Source organism: Camelus dromedarius, chromosome 1, assembly GCF_036321535.1.
Source record: "Camelus dromedarius isolate mCamDro1 chromosome 1, mCamDro1.pat, whole genome shotgun sequence".
NCBI classification, from domain to species: Eukaryota; Metazoa; Chordata; class Mammalia; order Artiodactyla; family Camelidae; genus Camelus; species Camelus dromedarius.
This window is the reverse complement of record NC_087436.1, coordinates 98912927-98931038: the sequence shown is the minus strand read 5'-3', so window position 1 is coordinate 98931038 and position 18112 is coordinate 98912927.

The following is an 18112-nucleotide window of genomic DNA, read 5'->3' as shown; positions in this document are numbered from 1 at the left end:
ATCTCCTACTATTATCATGAGAGTTGGATGTCAGGAGCAATTGAATTTTCTCATACTTTTAGTTGTAGAATTATACCCTTTGCTTAAACAATAGAAATTAAGGTTTTAAGTCTGGGTATAAATACAAAAAATGAGATGTTGGCAATATGAATTTGTACATATAAATAAGAATGCTTGTATTTTTTATAAAATTGTTTTTCAAGTTGGCTTTATAGCCAAATAGTTTGGTGATTTTATGGGACACTTTATACTTAAATATGAGTAAAAAGTATTTTCCATATGCTAAAGTTTGGGAGAGACTAATGAGCATTTTAGAATTTTGTTTAAAAGAAAAATATATATTCCAAAGTAATTTTGCATTTTGTTAAGAATTATGATTTGTGAACTCACACCTTATATATTAAAGCAAAGTCCATTCAACACATACGTAAATAATGGAATTAATAATATAAAAATATAAATAATTGGTCAAATAATATCACAAATGGTTAGCAGTCATTTGCTTTTACATGAAAGTCAAATGATAAAATTGAGGAAAACAGAAAAGTCATGTACTTTTATCCAAGTAGATTGATTATCTAATCTTCCTTTTAAAGTCTAAGGTGCTCTCAAATATGTTATGAATCTTTCTGAACTAAAAGATAATTTTTATAAAATGTATATGAAGGTTTTGTGTTGATCTTTATTTGTTTTCAACAATGGGAGCAATGTTTCAACTTAGCAATACAGAACAGAGATAAAGGTACTTGAATATTTACCAGAGTTCTCTTTGAGAAGGAAATACATTGAGAAGCCAGTTTGCTATAGAGGGTGAGGCTCTGAAGGCATTGTTTGGAATGAGGAAGCAAGTGACAATGGCCTTATCTCAGTTAATAATGGGTGGGAATTTATAAATCCAGAGAGTATATGTATATATACATTTTATACCACCTTCCTGAATATGAATACCTTTATTTCATGTATGTAATCCTTAAAGTCATTTTTGAGAATCTCATCAGTCTAAGATTAATGTGAGATACCTGAAGTTTTAACATCTCCCCCCTTAAGATTTAAATATGAACAAAGCATTAAAAATATAACTAGATATTGCAAACTTCATTTACATATTTTCAAAAACTCTAAAATATGTAGGTAATGTTTCACATTAATAAAACTTTTAACCTCATTAATTTAAAATAAGATAGAACCACAAGTTAGTTAAGAAAGAAAGAAATGAAAAGGAATCAAGTAGAATAAAAGCCTGGAGGGAGGATGGGAGAAATTGATGAAGGAAAGGAAGGAGGGAGAAAGGAGTGGAAGGAAGAAAACCATGAAAGCAATTAATTGAACTAATGTGAAAATACATCTGTTCTTTTTTTCAGAGAGCAAGCCCTTTAAAATGACTAATTAGCATGGAGTGCTGGAGGCTATTGCATAACTATTGATTTAATGAGTGCAATTGATTGTATTTTTTTCGAAAGTTAGAATTGCTAGGGTTATAGGAAGTTTAAAAATCATAGAGTTCATTTTCTTGCCCTTGGGCAGAAATATTCCCATCACTCAGAGACCACAGCATTTATCTCATTTTTCAAATGTCCAGAGAAGGAAATCATACAACTCCCTCCAAAAACATACCTTAGCCTCACAAAGAATCCTGTCTCAGAAACATAACTTGTATTTACTACCAAATAGCTCATTAAGTAAAGTTGAAAAAACAAAGATACTCTGGTTTTATGGTCTCTATATGCTTACAAATGGATCTTAAAAGGGAGAATTAAGACTGGGCTTGGCTGTGGTAAAGACTCTTCTTTAAAGTGTGAATTTTAACGGAAAAAATAATCAATATTATAAATGAAGTAATATTATGATAAATTACCCCCTTTATATAAGGGAATATGAATTTCAAAGGGAATAAATGCAATGTTTGTTCCCTTCAGTCCAAGCCAAACAATCACTATTTAAAGGGATAATGAAGTAACAAGTAGCTTAAAGAAAAAAATTTTTCTGCAAATTCTTAATTCTTGCCCACAATACAATCGTTAAGTTTGGATGATTTACCTGTACAAATACACACATATGAAATTTTAAAAGGACCAAATAGCTGCTTTAATTAAAATTTAGATAACTGATACAGTAAATCCAGATCGACTTTTCTGTTGAAATGTGGCCACTACCACTTTCCAGTTAGAGAAAAAGGAAAAGAAAGAATATGGAATCCCAAGGCACAGGGAAATACTAACAATACTTTCTCTTATGGACCAAATTTGAAATGCAAATTCCACTGAGAGAAGGCTTTATTCATTCCAACTCCTGACAAATTAGAATTCTGTTTCACTATTAAAAACAGGCCTTTAAAATATGTTTTTTGCTTTACTTTTCAAGTTGTCAACCTTACCATTTTTATGAATAAAGGCTTTAATTAAGTAACAGCCTGAATTTTGGCCTCTCTCATATAGCATTTTAAGCAAATTAGTATTGTAATAAATTTTTCATGTGACAAATACTTTCATGTGACAAATACTTTAATTGCTTTAACTGAAATAGTTGTTTTGTCTATTCCATTAAATCTTTTAGTTCATGCTATAGCTTTAAAATTTAATAGAGATACTATTATATGGATATTTATTGATTAAATAATATAGATGTTTAAAAAGGTTTCTTCTTTTGACTAAATAATTTAAAAGATGAGTATCTAGGCCCCAAATTCTTTGGACTATATAGAACTGAAAGAGAATTACTATTTAGGGCTGTAATATTATAGAATTATAATACCTGTGTAATTATAGTATATATATATATATATATATATATAGATAGATAGATAGATATATATAGATATATATATAGATATATATATATAGATATATATATAGATATAGATAGATAAGACATAGAATTATAATTACCTGTATAATTGTGCCATAGAATAAGTCTTCCTTACCCATTTTTATTTCAACAAAAACAACATGGTATTGCAAATAAATATGTTTACAATTGACTTCAAAGCTTTTTATACTCAGATGAATTCTCATTCATATTTATCATCATTTGACATATAAATCTACTTTTAAAAGTCTAACAAGTATTTTGTAGGAAATATATGTACTCATTATAAATGATTCAGATGTTGACATGACTAACATGTATTTCCAATAGCATTTAAGTTGTGAGAGATCTTGTATTTCTTCACATTTCTAAATAAAATCTAATCTCTTGCGTTTATGTGGAATAGTCAATAATAAACCTCCAGTGTTCACTGAAGTATCCATATATTTTATATAAGCCTTTAGCCAAGACCATAAGGACCTGAACTTTCCTGTGATTTTACTCTTGTCCAATTTGTGATTGCTTTTGTAGTATTTTAAATAGTATGACTGTTGTGACCAATTCTATATGTTTATTCACCCATATTACCTAAGACATGATTTATACTGAGGTGGTAAAACATTCACTCCTTTCACTCCACTCCTTTCAAAACTTTCCCAGACTGATTGCTACTCTCAATTAAGTGCATTTATTCCTCATTAAAATAATAATGATGATGTATTATGAGAAGGAAAATAAAGTGTAGAAAAATTGCTTATTTGTATAAAATGTGATCATGCAAACATTAACACAAAAGAATCAACAGCCAAACATTAGACTTTACAAATAAATTCAGAAAACCAAGGAAACTAGATATTATATTAATGAACAAGCTCAAGTACCTATGAAAAGGTAGTAAGATTCATGTTAAAATTATACTGGATTATTGTTGAAATCTGTACTGCTATTGGCTAGTTTTCATCTTCCCATGTTTTGTAGTTATATATTAAAATTTAAAAATGTTTTATATCATTTTTAACTTTAAGACAAACAACAATACAATCAAAATGATAAATTACAGCTTATATGTGGTGGGTCTCATTAGAGAATTCAGGCGGTCGTGAGGGTTGTGGCTAATGGCAAAGCACACTGACCTTCTAAAGAAAGAGGGACATTTATCTTTGGGCATTCATAAAGAAGAGTGTGACCCAGAATTGCTGGATATTCAGAATTTTTCTAGAGAAGGTAATTCTTAAAATGTTTCATGAGCTAAATAAGAATTTTTAAGTAAAGTTATCTATTTCAAAAACAAATAGACAAATAAATAATAATACAAATAGTGATGGGGGGAAAGTCTGTTACGTAGTTTTCAAGTTGAAGGTAATTTATTTATGACTCCTAGATCTTCAAAATCAACTGAGGTGATCTCTGAGTCACATCTTCCCTTTTTTCTCTCATGTCCTGAAATATGAAAAATAGGTCAGTTCTCCTCAAAGGCTAAGAATCACAGAGCTGACACAAAGTCCTGACTACCATGCATGGCATATTGTATGGGGTTATAGAAAATCATCTTACTTTGTTCTTGATGAGTTCATAGCTGTACAATTAAAGTATATTAGTTAATTTTAATAGTTGTATTTTTATCTCTCATACACGGTATGAAGAAGTTTCTACTTACCTAAGCCTTTTTTCCTTGCATATATGTCCATTCTGGGTTAGTGGAACCTTGGGATTTAGGCTCGTGGGAAAGCCTAAATGACTAAAATGAAATTCTAAAAAGTAGAAGAAGCCTTTTTGATCTCTACAGAGTATGTCTTTGATACCTACAATTTGTATTGAAGTCCATGGATACCTCATTGCTGAGCTGCAAAAAGAGAAATGAGGATATATAATAGGAAGTTGAGATAACACCATAAAATTATGTTTTTAATTGGAAGACTTCTGTCTCTTCACTTTAAGTAATTAATATGTTTAATTTTACATCTTCTTTACCACTGTTTGCTTTCTATTACTTTGTATTCATTTTTTCTTCCCTTTCCTGGCCTCTTTTCGATTAATGGATTATTTTTTACTGTTGTACTTCTCCGTCTATCGTTAATTATGAGACTCACAGTCTTTTTGAAGGCCACTCTGCTTTACTCAGTCTACCAATTTAAGTATTACTCACCCAAAAACACTCTCACAGAGACACCCAGATGTTTATATCCATGTCATCAAATTTGGGAACTTTTCAGCCATTATTTCTTCAAATATTTTCTCTGCCCCGTCTCTCTCTTCTACTTCTGGAATTTTGACAATATGTGTGTGGATCTCCTTGATGGTGCCCCACAAGTCCCTGAGGCTCTGTTCACATTTCTTCAGTCTTTTTTCTTTTGTTTCTTAGATTTGATAATTTTCATCATTCTATCTTTAAATTCACTGTTTTGTTTGTTTGTTTGTTTTGTGTGTGTGTGTGTGTGTGTGTGTGTGTGTGTGTTTTGTTTTTTGTTTTTTTGGTTTTTGTTTTTTGTCAATTTAAATCTACCTTTGAATTCCTCTAGTGAATTTTTCATTTCCATTATTATACTTTTCAGCTCCAGAATTTCTTTCTGGATCTTTTTAGGTTTTCTATCACTTTGTTGATGTTTCCATTTTATTCAAACATTATTTCCCTGACTTTCTCCACATCTTTATTTAGCTTTTTAAGCATATTTAAGATTGTTGCTTTAAAGTCTTTGTTTAGTAGATCCACCATCAGGTTTTTGTCAGGGACAGTTTCTGTTGATTGATTTTTTTCTTTGGATAAGCTATGCTTTCCTGTTTCTTTGTATACTTTGTGATGTTCTGGTTGAAAACTGAATGTCAAATAAGGTTCTGTTTTGAGTCAAACAATATGGCAACTTTGGAAAGCAAAGGCTTTCCTTTCCCCTGGGTTTGCTGGCTTTTGTTGTTGTTTAATTTTTTTTTTTTTTTTTTTTTTTTTTTTTGTAGGCTGTCTCTGTACTGAGGATCCGTGTGAGGTGTAACTTTAAGGTCTTCTTAGATCTTTTCTGAGTCTGCACTTTCCTCTGGGCATGTATGGTTTGTGTCTGTTTTCCCCCTTAATATGCAGTTGTTTTTGAATGTCCTAGTCTTCGATATCTGGGTCCTAAAAGGGAAAAAGTAAGAAAAATAAAAGATAGGAGGGAACAAAAGGTGACAGCCCTTTAAATTCTATGAAAGCATTTCAGCCACAGAAGGAGGGTCTTGAAAGATGGATGGAAGTGTAACAACAATGGCTGGCTACTTCTGTGTCTGCACTTCTGTGATCAGAAGCAGCACTCAGTGATCAGAGCACATATCTCCAATATTTAAAGGACAGAGTCCTTCTTGCCCATCTTAGCTTCATGCTCTGTGCAAACTTCTCCAGGAACATGTACACAGGTGCCTGCCATACAGCTAACGAGTGAGAGATGGGTAGGTAGTAATGTGCTAAGATCTGAAATTTATGAAAATTAATGACAGTTTACCATTCACATCATGATCTGAAAGTGGAGATCTTTAATAGTCTCCAGAGTTCTAAAATAGTTACATCAGACAGACTGTGCCAGTGCAATTGTTATCTAGTTGGGGAGAAAGGTTTCTGGTGCTCCCTACTCTGCCATCTTCCCAGAATTTTCTCATCAAGAGAGATATATTTTTACTACATAACTATTATTTTTTGTTCAGTAAACATAAATTTGATTTATCTTTGTAATGACATGTGTATCATTTGTCATTCCTTTCTGACAATAAGTTTCCGGTTTGTGTAAAAATGTGTTTACTTTGTCATCATTTTGGGGGTATTTTCATTGAGTGTGGAATTGTAATCATTATTTTCTTTCAGCACTTTTAGTATATCACTGTATTATCCATGTCTTTCATTATTTCTATCAAGAAGCCAAATGATTGTCTTATTGTTGCTCCTTTCATGTTTTTCCTTCCTTCTTCCCTCCATCTCTTCCTCTGCCTCCTCCCTTTTTTCTTTTTCCTTTGTCTTCTTCCTTCTCTTTTTCTCTTCTCACTCTTCATTCTCTTCATCCTCTCATCCTCCTCCTCTCGTTTGCAATTAATAAGGCATCTCAAACATGTAAATTACTGCCTTTTGACAGTTTTTGAAAATTCTTTAAGATAATATATCTTCAAATAATGTTTACTGCCATTCACTTCCTTCTTTCCCTCTGAGACTCCAATTATATGTATATTTGAACTTTTTCTTATGTCCCACAAGTTTTAAAACATTTTTGTGTACTTTTCATTTACTGCTCTGTGCTTCAGTTTACATGACTGATATTAGTACACCTTCTAGTTGATGTCTTTTGTCTAGACAGGGACTGTGCTCACTCTCGGCTGGCTTGCGGCACTAGTAATGCTCACTCTACCTCTAGGTTTCTGTTAGCTCTTACACGTTCTCAAATCAGAGTCCTGACTGTTCTTCATGGTCCCTCTAGTTTCTGTTTTATAAAAAAACAAGTAGGTTAGTTTTGATTTTCAACATATTTTCACTTAGAAATTTAGCTTTCTACTCAAGTCGTGCAGCCCAAAGTTTCTCAGATGTCCTAGAGAAAAAACAAACTATGTAGTGCCACACCCATGAGTCCTTCAAAAATTCTGCTGATTTTTCTGTCCCCAGCAGTGCCATCTTGTGTTCTTTGACTCTTTGTCTACTAACAGAAATACCTCTAGGGCTCTGCTAGTTGCTGAATTCACATTACCTCTCCATGGTTTACACTTTTCTGCAGCTTTAGCCCATTTCTGCTTTTTCTGTTCTCAAAAAGATTATTTCTCTGATTTATTTGGATTTTTAAATAGACTTTAGTAGAAGTACTAACCTACAAATAGCTGCTACATATCCCTCAGAAGCAAAACTATGTATTTATTAAATTAGCCAATTTCTAGAGCAACTATGTGACAAATATTATATTGGAGAATTTCAACATGTATATTAGGAACACGTTACATATATTGTATATATATAATGTTAAATATATATTCTAATGATAAAACTTTGTGAATAATACAATCACATCATTCAATTATAAAAGAGTGTAGAATTGTTAAAGTTTGTTTTGCCATCAGACAATATATTGGAGAATTTGGTTTATTCTGAATTTTAAGTAAGTAAGCTGTTATATTAATGTATTAACATTCACACTCTGGTTCCAGAAACATTTGTTGTAACTTTGAAACTGAAAGAAGGTAATTTTTTAAAGTGGGACCAGAGGGGAAAAAATGTCTTACATAGTACTCCAAATAAACTGAGTACAAAGGGCATGAGGAGAAAATGCCTTACAAATTTCCAGGAAATAAAAATTTAATTGAAAAAATCTGTCTTTCATTTGATAGTGAATGAGAAAGAATTCAGTTCAATTATGTTGAAATATGGACAATTTTCACAAAGCATAAAGTATAAATTAAAAGCAGCATTTAGAAAACTAGATTAGCTCTTTTGGAATAAATTCATTTAAACATTTTTTACACTTATTCTTTTGTATGAACTTATATTTTAAAATTTAGCAAATACAATCAGTCATCCATGAAAACATCCAAAATTTGAAAAAATATTTTGGAAGACATTAATTCCTAAGATTGCCATTTTAAGCATGATTAGCATATATTTTAACTACCTTCTGCTGTGTGAAACTGATGATGATATTAGATTTTACTGAGAAAATGTTCTATTTAAAACCTCAAAATTTTCACACATTTAATTTATTAAAGCATTTTTATTTTAGAGAAAAAAATCCATTTATATTTCCTCTTACTCAAAAAAAATCCACAAAGTGATGAAGTAAATTGGGTTTTCTCATATTGCAATACATTTAACTAGAAAGCATTATTCATTTATGTCTTTAATCCCAGAGAGTTATATTTACCTAACTTTTAAATACCATGCAGACTTAACTGAAGATTACTGATAATCAGTTTCAACTTATTTTTCAATAAATTGGAAAACATCTAGAATTACTTATTATCCCAATATATATTAATTACATTTTAAAAGAGTTTTCATCCATTCCCCTGCTATATTAAGCGCAAAAAGTCTAATTTAATTTGTGAATATTGAAGATGTTATATACTTGAGATCAGAAACCATACTTTGCTGATATAAATATAGTTGTAGATAACACTTACTGAGTACTTGTCATGTGCCTGGAAATGTTAGATACTACTCAAATCTTATTTTGCATATTCAGGAAAATAGAAATTATATAAATGAACTGACCAACTTTACAGGTCTCGTAAGTGGTGGAGCTAAACTTTGCACCCAGCCATCTGAATGTAGCAGCCATATCGCTAGTCACTATTGTAGGACATAATCTGTAGCACATCGTCTTCCAAAATATGAACTCCAAGCAAAAGACTCAGGAGATATGCATGTAAAGATCAAACTACTGGGTCAATTTTGTTATTGAGAGAACAGTTGGAGACCTTTATTTAAATATTTGGCAAACATGAACATCTTAATATGAAACTGCAGAAGTAGAGAAATTCCCTTACTGGTTTCCAGGCAGAGCTGGCTGAATGCCAGGTTTCCTCTGCAATGGAGAAGGTCAGAATTCTTTCTGGACCTTCAGATGCCAATTTACCCCTCCTCCCCAGAGCTGGAATGAGTGATGGAGCAGAAAAAAAGACTAAGGGCGTTGAAATACTCATTATATTCATTTCTCTGCACATAGGTAAAAAGATGTTTGCTTTCCCTAAAATCCACTCTATTGTCATGTATATATATATATATATATGTATATATGTATATGTATACATGTATGTAGATAGATAGAACTCTTCATCAATAAAAGATCTAAATTAATAAAATGTTACAGCATTTTGTAGAAATTTGTTATATTTTCTTCTTTAGGATGCCAACATAGCAATATTTTCAGAAATAAAGTTTGATTTCTGAAATTCTTAATCTGATTTTGTAATTTTTCCATTAAATCAAAATTTTGTGAGTTGAAGCATAATGTGTTATTGCTCCAATGGCTTCCCAACATCTTTAAAATAATAAATATTCAGACATTTTGTAAATGCTAGTTCAAAAGAATGATTTATTTTTTATAGTTTCGTAGCAACTCTGGCACTGCTTTTCTCTCTTTTTCGCAAGTGATAAAAATCAAAGGCCCAGATGCCAGTGTGCCAGTGCACCATAGCCAACGTGACTGTACACTGCACTTCCTGAAGCATCCTCTTGTGATAGCACGTTCATTTTACATTCATTCTCAAAACCAAAAAACACAATTTTCACTGGTTAATTGGTTACTTATTTGAGTAAATAGAATTTTGCCCAAGTCAATACACATAAGATATTTACTTTGTAATTTGATTTTGTTTTACTTGCAAGCTATGGCCATCGAGTGATGTGGATTTCAGTTTCAAGGCTTATGATCTAGTAGAACTATGGCCCAGTTAATTATGAAGCTTAATTGCTATAATGAAGTGCAAGCATGCCTCGGAGATATTGCGGGTCTGGTTCCAGTCCACTACAATAAAGCAAAGACTGCAATAAAATGAGTCACACGAATTTTTTGCTTTCCCAGTGCATATAAATTGATGTTTATGCCTTACTGTACCCTATTAAGTGTGCAACAACATCATATCTAAAAAGATGTACATACTTTAATTAAAAAATACTTTATTGTTAAAAATGTCTGACCATCATCTGAGCCCTCAGTGAATCATAATCTTTTTGTCGGTCGAGGGTCTTGCCTTGATGTTAATGGCTGCTGATGGCCCAGGGTGCTGGTTGCTGAGGGTTGGGGTGACTGTGGCAATTTCTTAAGATTACAACAAAGTTTTCCACATAGATTGACTCTTCCTTTCATGAATACTTAGAGGCCCTTGTAGGGTTATTAATCGAGCCAACTTTCAATATTGTTGTGTCTCAGGGAGTAGGGAGGACTGAGGAGAAAGAGAGATGACGAGGGGGTGACCAGCTGGTGGAGCAGTCAGAACATGCCCAACGTTTATAGATGAAGTTCACCATCTTCTATGAGCATAATTTGTGACAACCCAAAACCACCGCCATAGTAATATCAAAGATCACTGGTCACAGGCCACCGTGACAAATACGGTAATAATGAAAACGTCTGAAATACTGCAGGAATTATCAAAATATGACACAGTGACAGAAAGTGAGCAAATGCTTTTGGAAAAACAGTGCCAATAGACTTGCTCAAGGCAGAGTTGCCACAAAACTTCAATTTATTAAAAAACACATTACAATGACCAATAATAAAACAAGGTATGCCTGTAGACCCAGCATTGCGTGGGCCATTTAGGGGTTTCACATTATGAGGGTGTGGGTCACTTACCCTACAGAAAAGGTATAATCTACAGATAAATTTCAATAGATCACAAATGGAGATCAATGTGACAAGTCACAGTTTGTTGTTAACAGTGGCAGGAGCTTTCACTTAAAGAAGGAATTAGAGTAGTGGGTGTAAGGAACTACCAGCCTTGACCCTAACCTAGGTCTCTGATCTTTTCAGTCACAGGAAGTGAAGTGAAGGATGTAAACCGCTGAGGTTTGGTCAGCACGGAGAATTTAGTCTTCAATGTAAATTTCCTGGCTCTCTGCTTAATTTATATTATTTCCTGTTAATGGAATTTCTTAACAGAAACACGAGTGAGAAGATTGCTTATAAAATAATTGATAATCCTACCTGTCATGTAATATCTGGAGTACTGGAAACAGCGATATGCCAACAAGGCAATATTCCATTAGACTAATGGCCTGGATAACTCATTAAAGAAGACTCTGACATGGGCATGACATGTAAATTCCTAACACATATAAATCTGTCCTTTATTACTACTACTGTTGTTCCTGTGACAAGGAAGTATTTTTATCAACAAAAGAAAAGGCAAACAATATGAACTAAACCATTGCAGAAAATATTTGGCTTTGATTGAAAACATATACATCACCCTCACCACCTTACCACTCATGCAGTTTCTGATCTATCAGTGGTATCAGTTGAATATCCCTCCAAATTAAACCTTAAATCTCCATCTTCAGTTTCCATCTGCACAGCCATTGCTCCAAGCCACAAATTAGATCTCAGTAATGCCTTTTTCTCTCTCAAGAGTTCATCCCTTACTGTTTTGGTTAAAGGATTGTTCTCCATGTCTTTCAGTAAAAATATTTTTCTGGTAAATTGCCCAGCCTTTCATAGGATGCGCAATCTAGCACACTCAGTTCTTTGAGTCTTTTCTTCCTTTCTGCCACAGCAGCTCTAGAATCTCTAATTCCCTTAGTTTAGCCCATAAAATTTTCCAGTTTTCTAGGAGATGTATGAGCACCGTGTTTGTGCAACTTCCCAGGGTTCTTACTAGAGTAATAGATCATGAGTTCCAGGGAAGTGCTCTCACGTCGATAAACCTTCCCTTACCCAACCTTATCTTCTGCCCCCTGCCACTGCCCATTTGACTCAGCATCCTCAAAAAATAGCCCCATTCACTGTGTTCTCCTGGATTCTGCAAGCACAGGTAGGTTACACATTTCGCTTTTTTCAGGGTACAGAACCTTTCCTTCCATTCTTCCCTTAGCAGTCTAGGCATTTCCCTGGCTGTGACTTAAACTTAACTGTGGGCTTAAATGCCAGAAAGAGAGATAGGGACACTTTGTGGAAGTCAGAGAATGTACTGTGTAATTTTCAACCAAGGAGGAATAGAAAACTTAGTAGATAGGGGTAGGCTACTTGCAATCTCAGGAGAATCTGGGGATTCATAACTTTCAAGTGCATCAACTCAGATATCTTAGTGACATATCACAGTAGCTCATTCTTTCCTAATCAAGGCCCTGATCTTGGCATAGCAGATGTGCCCAGGGGCCCCACTACCCTTGTGATTAAATATCAGGGCTCAGATTTTTCTGCTTGCTGACTGAAAGGAGATAAGAGTCTCCTTAGATACTTCTAAGTAGGTTATCTGATATCCAAAGTTAATTTTTTATAGGCTTCAATTTTTGGAGCAGTTTTCAATTCACAACAAAATTGAGAGGAAAGTTCAGAGATTACATATATACCTCTGCCTCCACAAAGCCTCCTCCGTTATCAACATCACTCACCAGAATGGTACATTTGTTACTAAGGATGAGCCTAAATTGACACATTGTTATCGCCCAAAGTCCATAGTTTACCTTAGGGTTTACTCTTGGTCTTGTACATTGCGGGTTTGGATAAATGTATAATGATGAATATACGTGATTATATTGTCATACAGAATTTTTTTTCACTGCCCTAAAAATTCTCTATGCTCTGCCTATTAATTCCTTCTCCTCCATTTCACCCCTGGTGACCACTGACCTTTTAATTTGAGAAGGACTGGTATGAGCTCTTCTTTGCATGTTTGATAGAATTCCCCAGTGAAGCCATCTGGTCCTGGACTTTTGTTTGCAGGGAGTTTTTTTTTTTATTGCTGATTCTATTTAGTTTCTAGTGGTTGGTCTGTTCAAATGACCTATTTCTTCTTGATTCAGTTTTGGCAGACTGTAGGTTTCCAGTAATCCTTGCAGTGCTGTAATTCTGAGATTGTGCTGGAGGCTTGTGTCAGTTTCAGTTAAAGGATGGTTGTTACCTGCCCAGCTATCTCCATGCCTTTTCTCCTCATGGTCAGGTTGACTCCTAACAGTTGTGAACGTCTCTCATGGTAAGTCAGAGCTATTTATTTCTATCAGTGAAATTTTAAGATATCTGATTGCTGTAGAAAGGTCTATATGAATTTCAAATTGCTTTACTCAAATGAATTACAAAGTGTTCTTATCTATCTCTTCAAATATTATTACTGAAAATGTGTTGTGTTGTTTCACTCTATTGCTTTTGTTTTCTTTTAAAACTCACAGAAACAGACATTTCTGAGACTCCCCAGAATTATGTCTTCTTTCTAAGACTTTAGCCTGGCAACTCTGTCCTATCTTCATTTCCTCTTTCCTTCTTTTCATTCTTTTTTTCTCTCGTTTCTTCTTTCACCATAAATCTAAGCCCAGATCCTTCTTTCAGTCATGTTGGTACAAGATTGGCAATGGTGATAGGATTAGACAAGAGGGCTTAGCTTCAGTAGATTTTTGCTTTTTTAAATTTATACGCATTCAGATTTAGTCATTTTTGAAATGATATAAATGTTCCTTCAAAATCCTTGTTTTTTGCAAACTTCTCCAAAAATGGAATCTGAGTTATGAAGAAGGTGGCTTTGTTGACTCAACACAATCAGGCTCAAGTTTGGCGAGATCTTTGAGTGCGAAGATCAATATTTCGTATACCACCATGGTGTCAGTATTGTAGATGCCACTTGGTGATTTCCTAATATAACTTAACACTTATAACCCACTGTTTTAACATGTATTTAAACTCAATATTACTATACATGTACAAAGACTTCACCATGTCTGTTCTTCTGATATCTACCAACAGATAGGCAAAAACATTTTATTACATAGAATCTAAAGAACTAAGGAAAAGTTATGACTAAGGAATGAGATATAAAATTAACACTATAGTCTTACTACAGAAACATTTGCTAGGTTATCATTACTTTTAATACTTCCATTGAAGTTATCATGACTTAATGAAAATCAAATTAATTTTTGACATCAATGGCACATTTTGAATCTTGCCCTTACTACTCAATTCTTGTGTTGATAATGTATGCATTTGTTCAAGACTGGAAAATTATGGGTTGGAGATAGGCAGATTAATATAATGGGAAAAATCTGTTTCACAATTATGATGGAAGGCAAAGGCATCAAAGATTAAGAAAAACATCTTTGGAGAAAAAGTCACTGCTTAATTTAACTTATATTATTAATCAATAATTATTCATATCATGCTTTTACTCTCTATTGTGAACGTAGGTCAAAGAAGCAAATTATTCAGCATTACAAAGATATCACAAAGATAAAATATTTGAATTCTCAAAGATTGTCAGTGTACTTTCAACAAAAAATAAAGCACAATTTATTATCTCAAATGCCAAGAAGTATTGTGACAAAAACTGTTGAATACATCAAATATCCAGGAGGTTGGTTATTAAAACTGACATTGTCTATATAAAGCATGATTCTTTCATTCTTATACCCATGAGTTGAATATATGTGTCAATACTAGTTTTTAATGAATTGTAGCATTTGGCAGCTACTGTCACAACTTTCATATTAGTCAGTAGAATTTTACTCTATTAATTGTAGATTTATATTAGAATAATATTAGCTTATAAATTTTTGTTCATTTTGTTTTTTAACATTTTTTATTGATTTATAATCATTTTACAATGTTGTGTCAAATTCCACTGTAGAGCACAATTTTTCAGTTATACATGAACATATGTATATATTCATTGTCACGTTCTTTTCTCTGTGAGCTACCATAAGATCCTGCATATATTTCCCTGTGCTATACAGTATAATCTTGTTTATCTATTCTACAATTTTGAAATCCCAGCCTGTCCCTTCCCACCCCCCGCCCCCTTGGCAACAACAAGTTTGTATTCTATGTCTATGAGTCTATTTCTGTTTTGTATTTATGCTTTGTTTGGTTTTTTTTGTTTGTTTTTTTTAGATACCACATATGAGCAATATCATATGGTAGTTTTCTTTCTCCTTCTGGCTTACTTCACTTAGAATGACATTCTCCAGGAGCAACCATGTTGCTGCAAATGGCGTTATGTTGTCAGTTTTTATGGCTGAATAGTATTCCATTGTATAAATATACCACATCTTCTTTATCCAGACATCTGTTGATGGACATTTAGGCTGTTTCCATGTATTGGCTATTGTAAATAGTGCTGCTATGAACATTGGGGTGCAGGTGTCATCCTGAAGTAGATTTCCTTCTGGATACAAGCCCAGGAGTGGGATTCCTGGGTCATATGGTAAGTCTATTCCTAGACTTTTGAGGAATCTCCAGTTTGTTTGTTTTACATTCTAAACCAGATCTAATAAGTTGATTTGTCTTAAAGTACTATTTTTTCCTGACTAGCTGAGAATACTTTATAATTCTGTAGGCAAACGTAGATAGGTGAATACTGCCAGAAGTCATTTTCAGATTACTACTGGTGAAGCTCCCCTTCACAGTATAAGCTCAGTTGCAGTGTAATTGTCCCAACTTATCTACAGGGAATGTGTTCCAAGACCCCCAAAGGATGCCCGACACTGTGAGGAGTGCCAAATTTTATATACATTATATATAAATATATATATATATATAGTGTATTTTTTCTATACAAACATATCTATGATAAAGTTTAATTAATTAATTAATTGCAGTAAGAGAATATTCAGATTACCAGCATTGCTACTCTTGCACTTTCGGGTCATTATTAGATAAAATAAGGGTTCCTTGAACACAAGTTCTGTGATATCTTGATAGTCAGTCATCAGTCTGACAACCCATCCCTAAGTGACTAATGGTAGTATATGTGGATACATGGGACAAAGGGAGGATTCACAATCTGTGCAGGACAGAGCAGGAAGGTGCAAGATTTCATCATACTACTCAGAACAGCACACAAATTAAAACTTAAAAATTGTTTATTTCTGGAATTTTCCATTTAATATTTTTGGACCATGGTTGACTACAGGTAATTAAAATTGTGGAAAGCAAAATTTCAGGTAAAGGGGGGACTACTGTATATAATTTTATCTTTCAGTAGAATTTGGCTATACTTATTTATTTGCAAATGATAAAATGGAACATTTATGTAATGTTCTCAGCAAACCCCTGTATCTTTTCATATTTATAATCCTGAACAACCATATTTTATCACTCTTTTCTGTAATGTTAGTATTGCTCCTTATTGGGAAAGCAGAGTACTATAATAACTGCCTCATCCACCCCCATAGACAGAAAAACAAAAATTCAAACTTACAGCACAGCATAACACAATTTGGTTGGAAATATATTCAGATTACATCATAAAAGCCAAAACTCTGAGGATAAACTCACTTTCTTTTCTCCTTTCTGCATTTTACAAGCTTTTAAAAAAATAACTTTACTAACGGTACTGCACTATTCTTTGGGCATATGCAGGGAAGATAAGAGGAATATGAGGTGCTATATTCAGTGATAACTCATCGCTGCAAAGGAAACAATAATTGTCAGCTGTGATAGGGTAACCCTCCCAGAAGAAAAACCCTAATGCAACCTTGACACTAGAAAGTACAAAGAAACAAACAACACTGAAAAACTCACTTTATTTGTTCCTGTGATCAGTCATCCCAAAGTTTTTGTCACAATTGGGGCCACTATCTAGACTGTCAGTGCCATTTGTAAGAGCTACCACAATAGGAAGTGAATCTGGGTTTAACTTCCAGAGTATACAAACAGCCCATACAACTCAATAGCCAAAACAGAAACAACTCAGTCAAAAAGTGGGCAGAAGACCTACAGACATTTCTCCAGTGAAGACATACAGATGGCCAAAAGGCACATGAAAAAATGCTCAGTATCACTAATTATCAGACAAATGCAAATCAAAACTACAATGAGGTATCACCTCATACCAGTCAGAATAGCCATCATTCAAAAGTCCACCAATGATAAATTTTAGAGAGTGTGAAGAAAAGGGAACCCATCTACATGGTTGTTGGGAATGTAATTTGGTGCAGCCATTATGGAAAACAGTATGGAGATACCTTAAAAATGAAAAATAGACTTAGTCTATGATCCAGTATCCTACTCCTGGGCATATATCCATAGAAAACTCTAATTCAAAAAGATACATGCACCCTAATGTTCATAGCAGCACTATTTACAATAACCAAGACATAGAAGCAGCCTACATGTCCATCAACAGATGACTGGATAAAGAAGGCATAGAACATATATACAGTGAAAGACTACTCAGCCATAAAAAACGATGAAATAATGCCATTTACAGCAACATGGATGGACCTAGAGATAATCATACTAAGTGAAGTAAGTCAGACAGAGAAAGACAAATATCACATCATATCACTTATAGGTGGAATCTAAAAAAGTGACACAAATGAACTTATTTACAAAACAAAAACAGACTCACAGACCTAGAAAACAAACTTATGGTTACTAAAGAGAAAAAAAGAGACAATGGGATAAACTAAGAGTTTGGGATTAGCAAATGCAAACTACTATATGCAAAATAGATAAACAAAAAGATCCTACTGTATAGCACAGGGAACTATATTCAATAGCTTGTAATAACCTATAAAGAAAAAGAATCTGAAAAAGAATATATATGTATATATGAATCACTATGCTATACACTAGAAACTAACATAACATTTAAAATCAACTACACTTCAATTAAAAACACAAAAAGAAGGAAGCGAACCTGGTCTTGGTCTCACTGTTTCCAA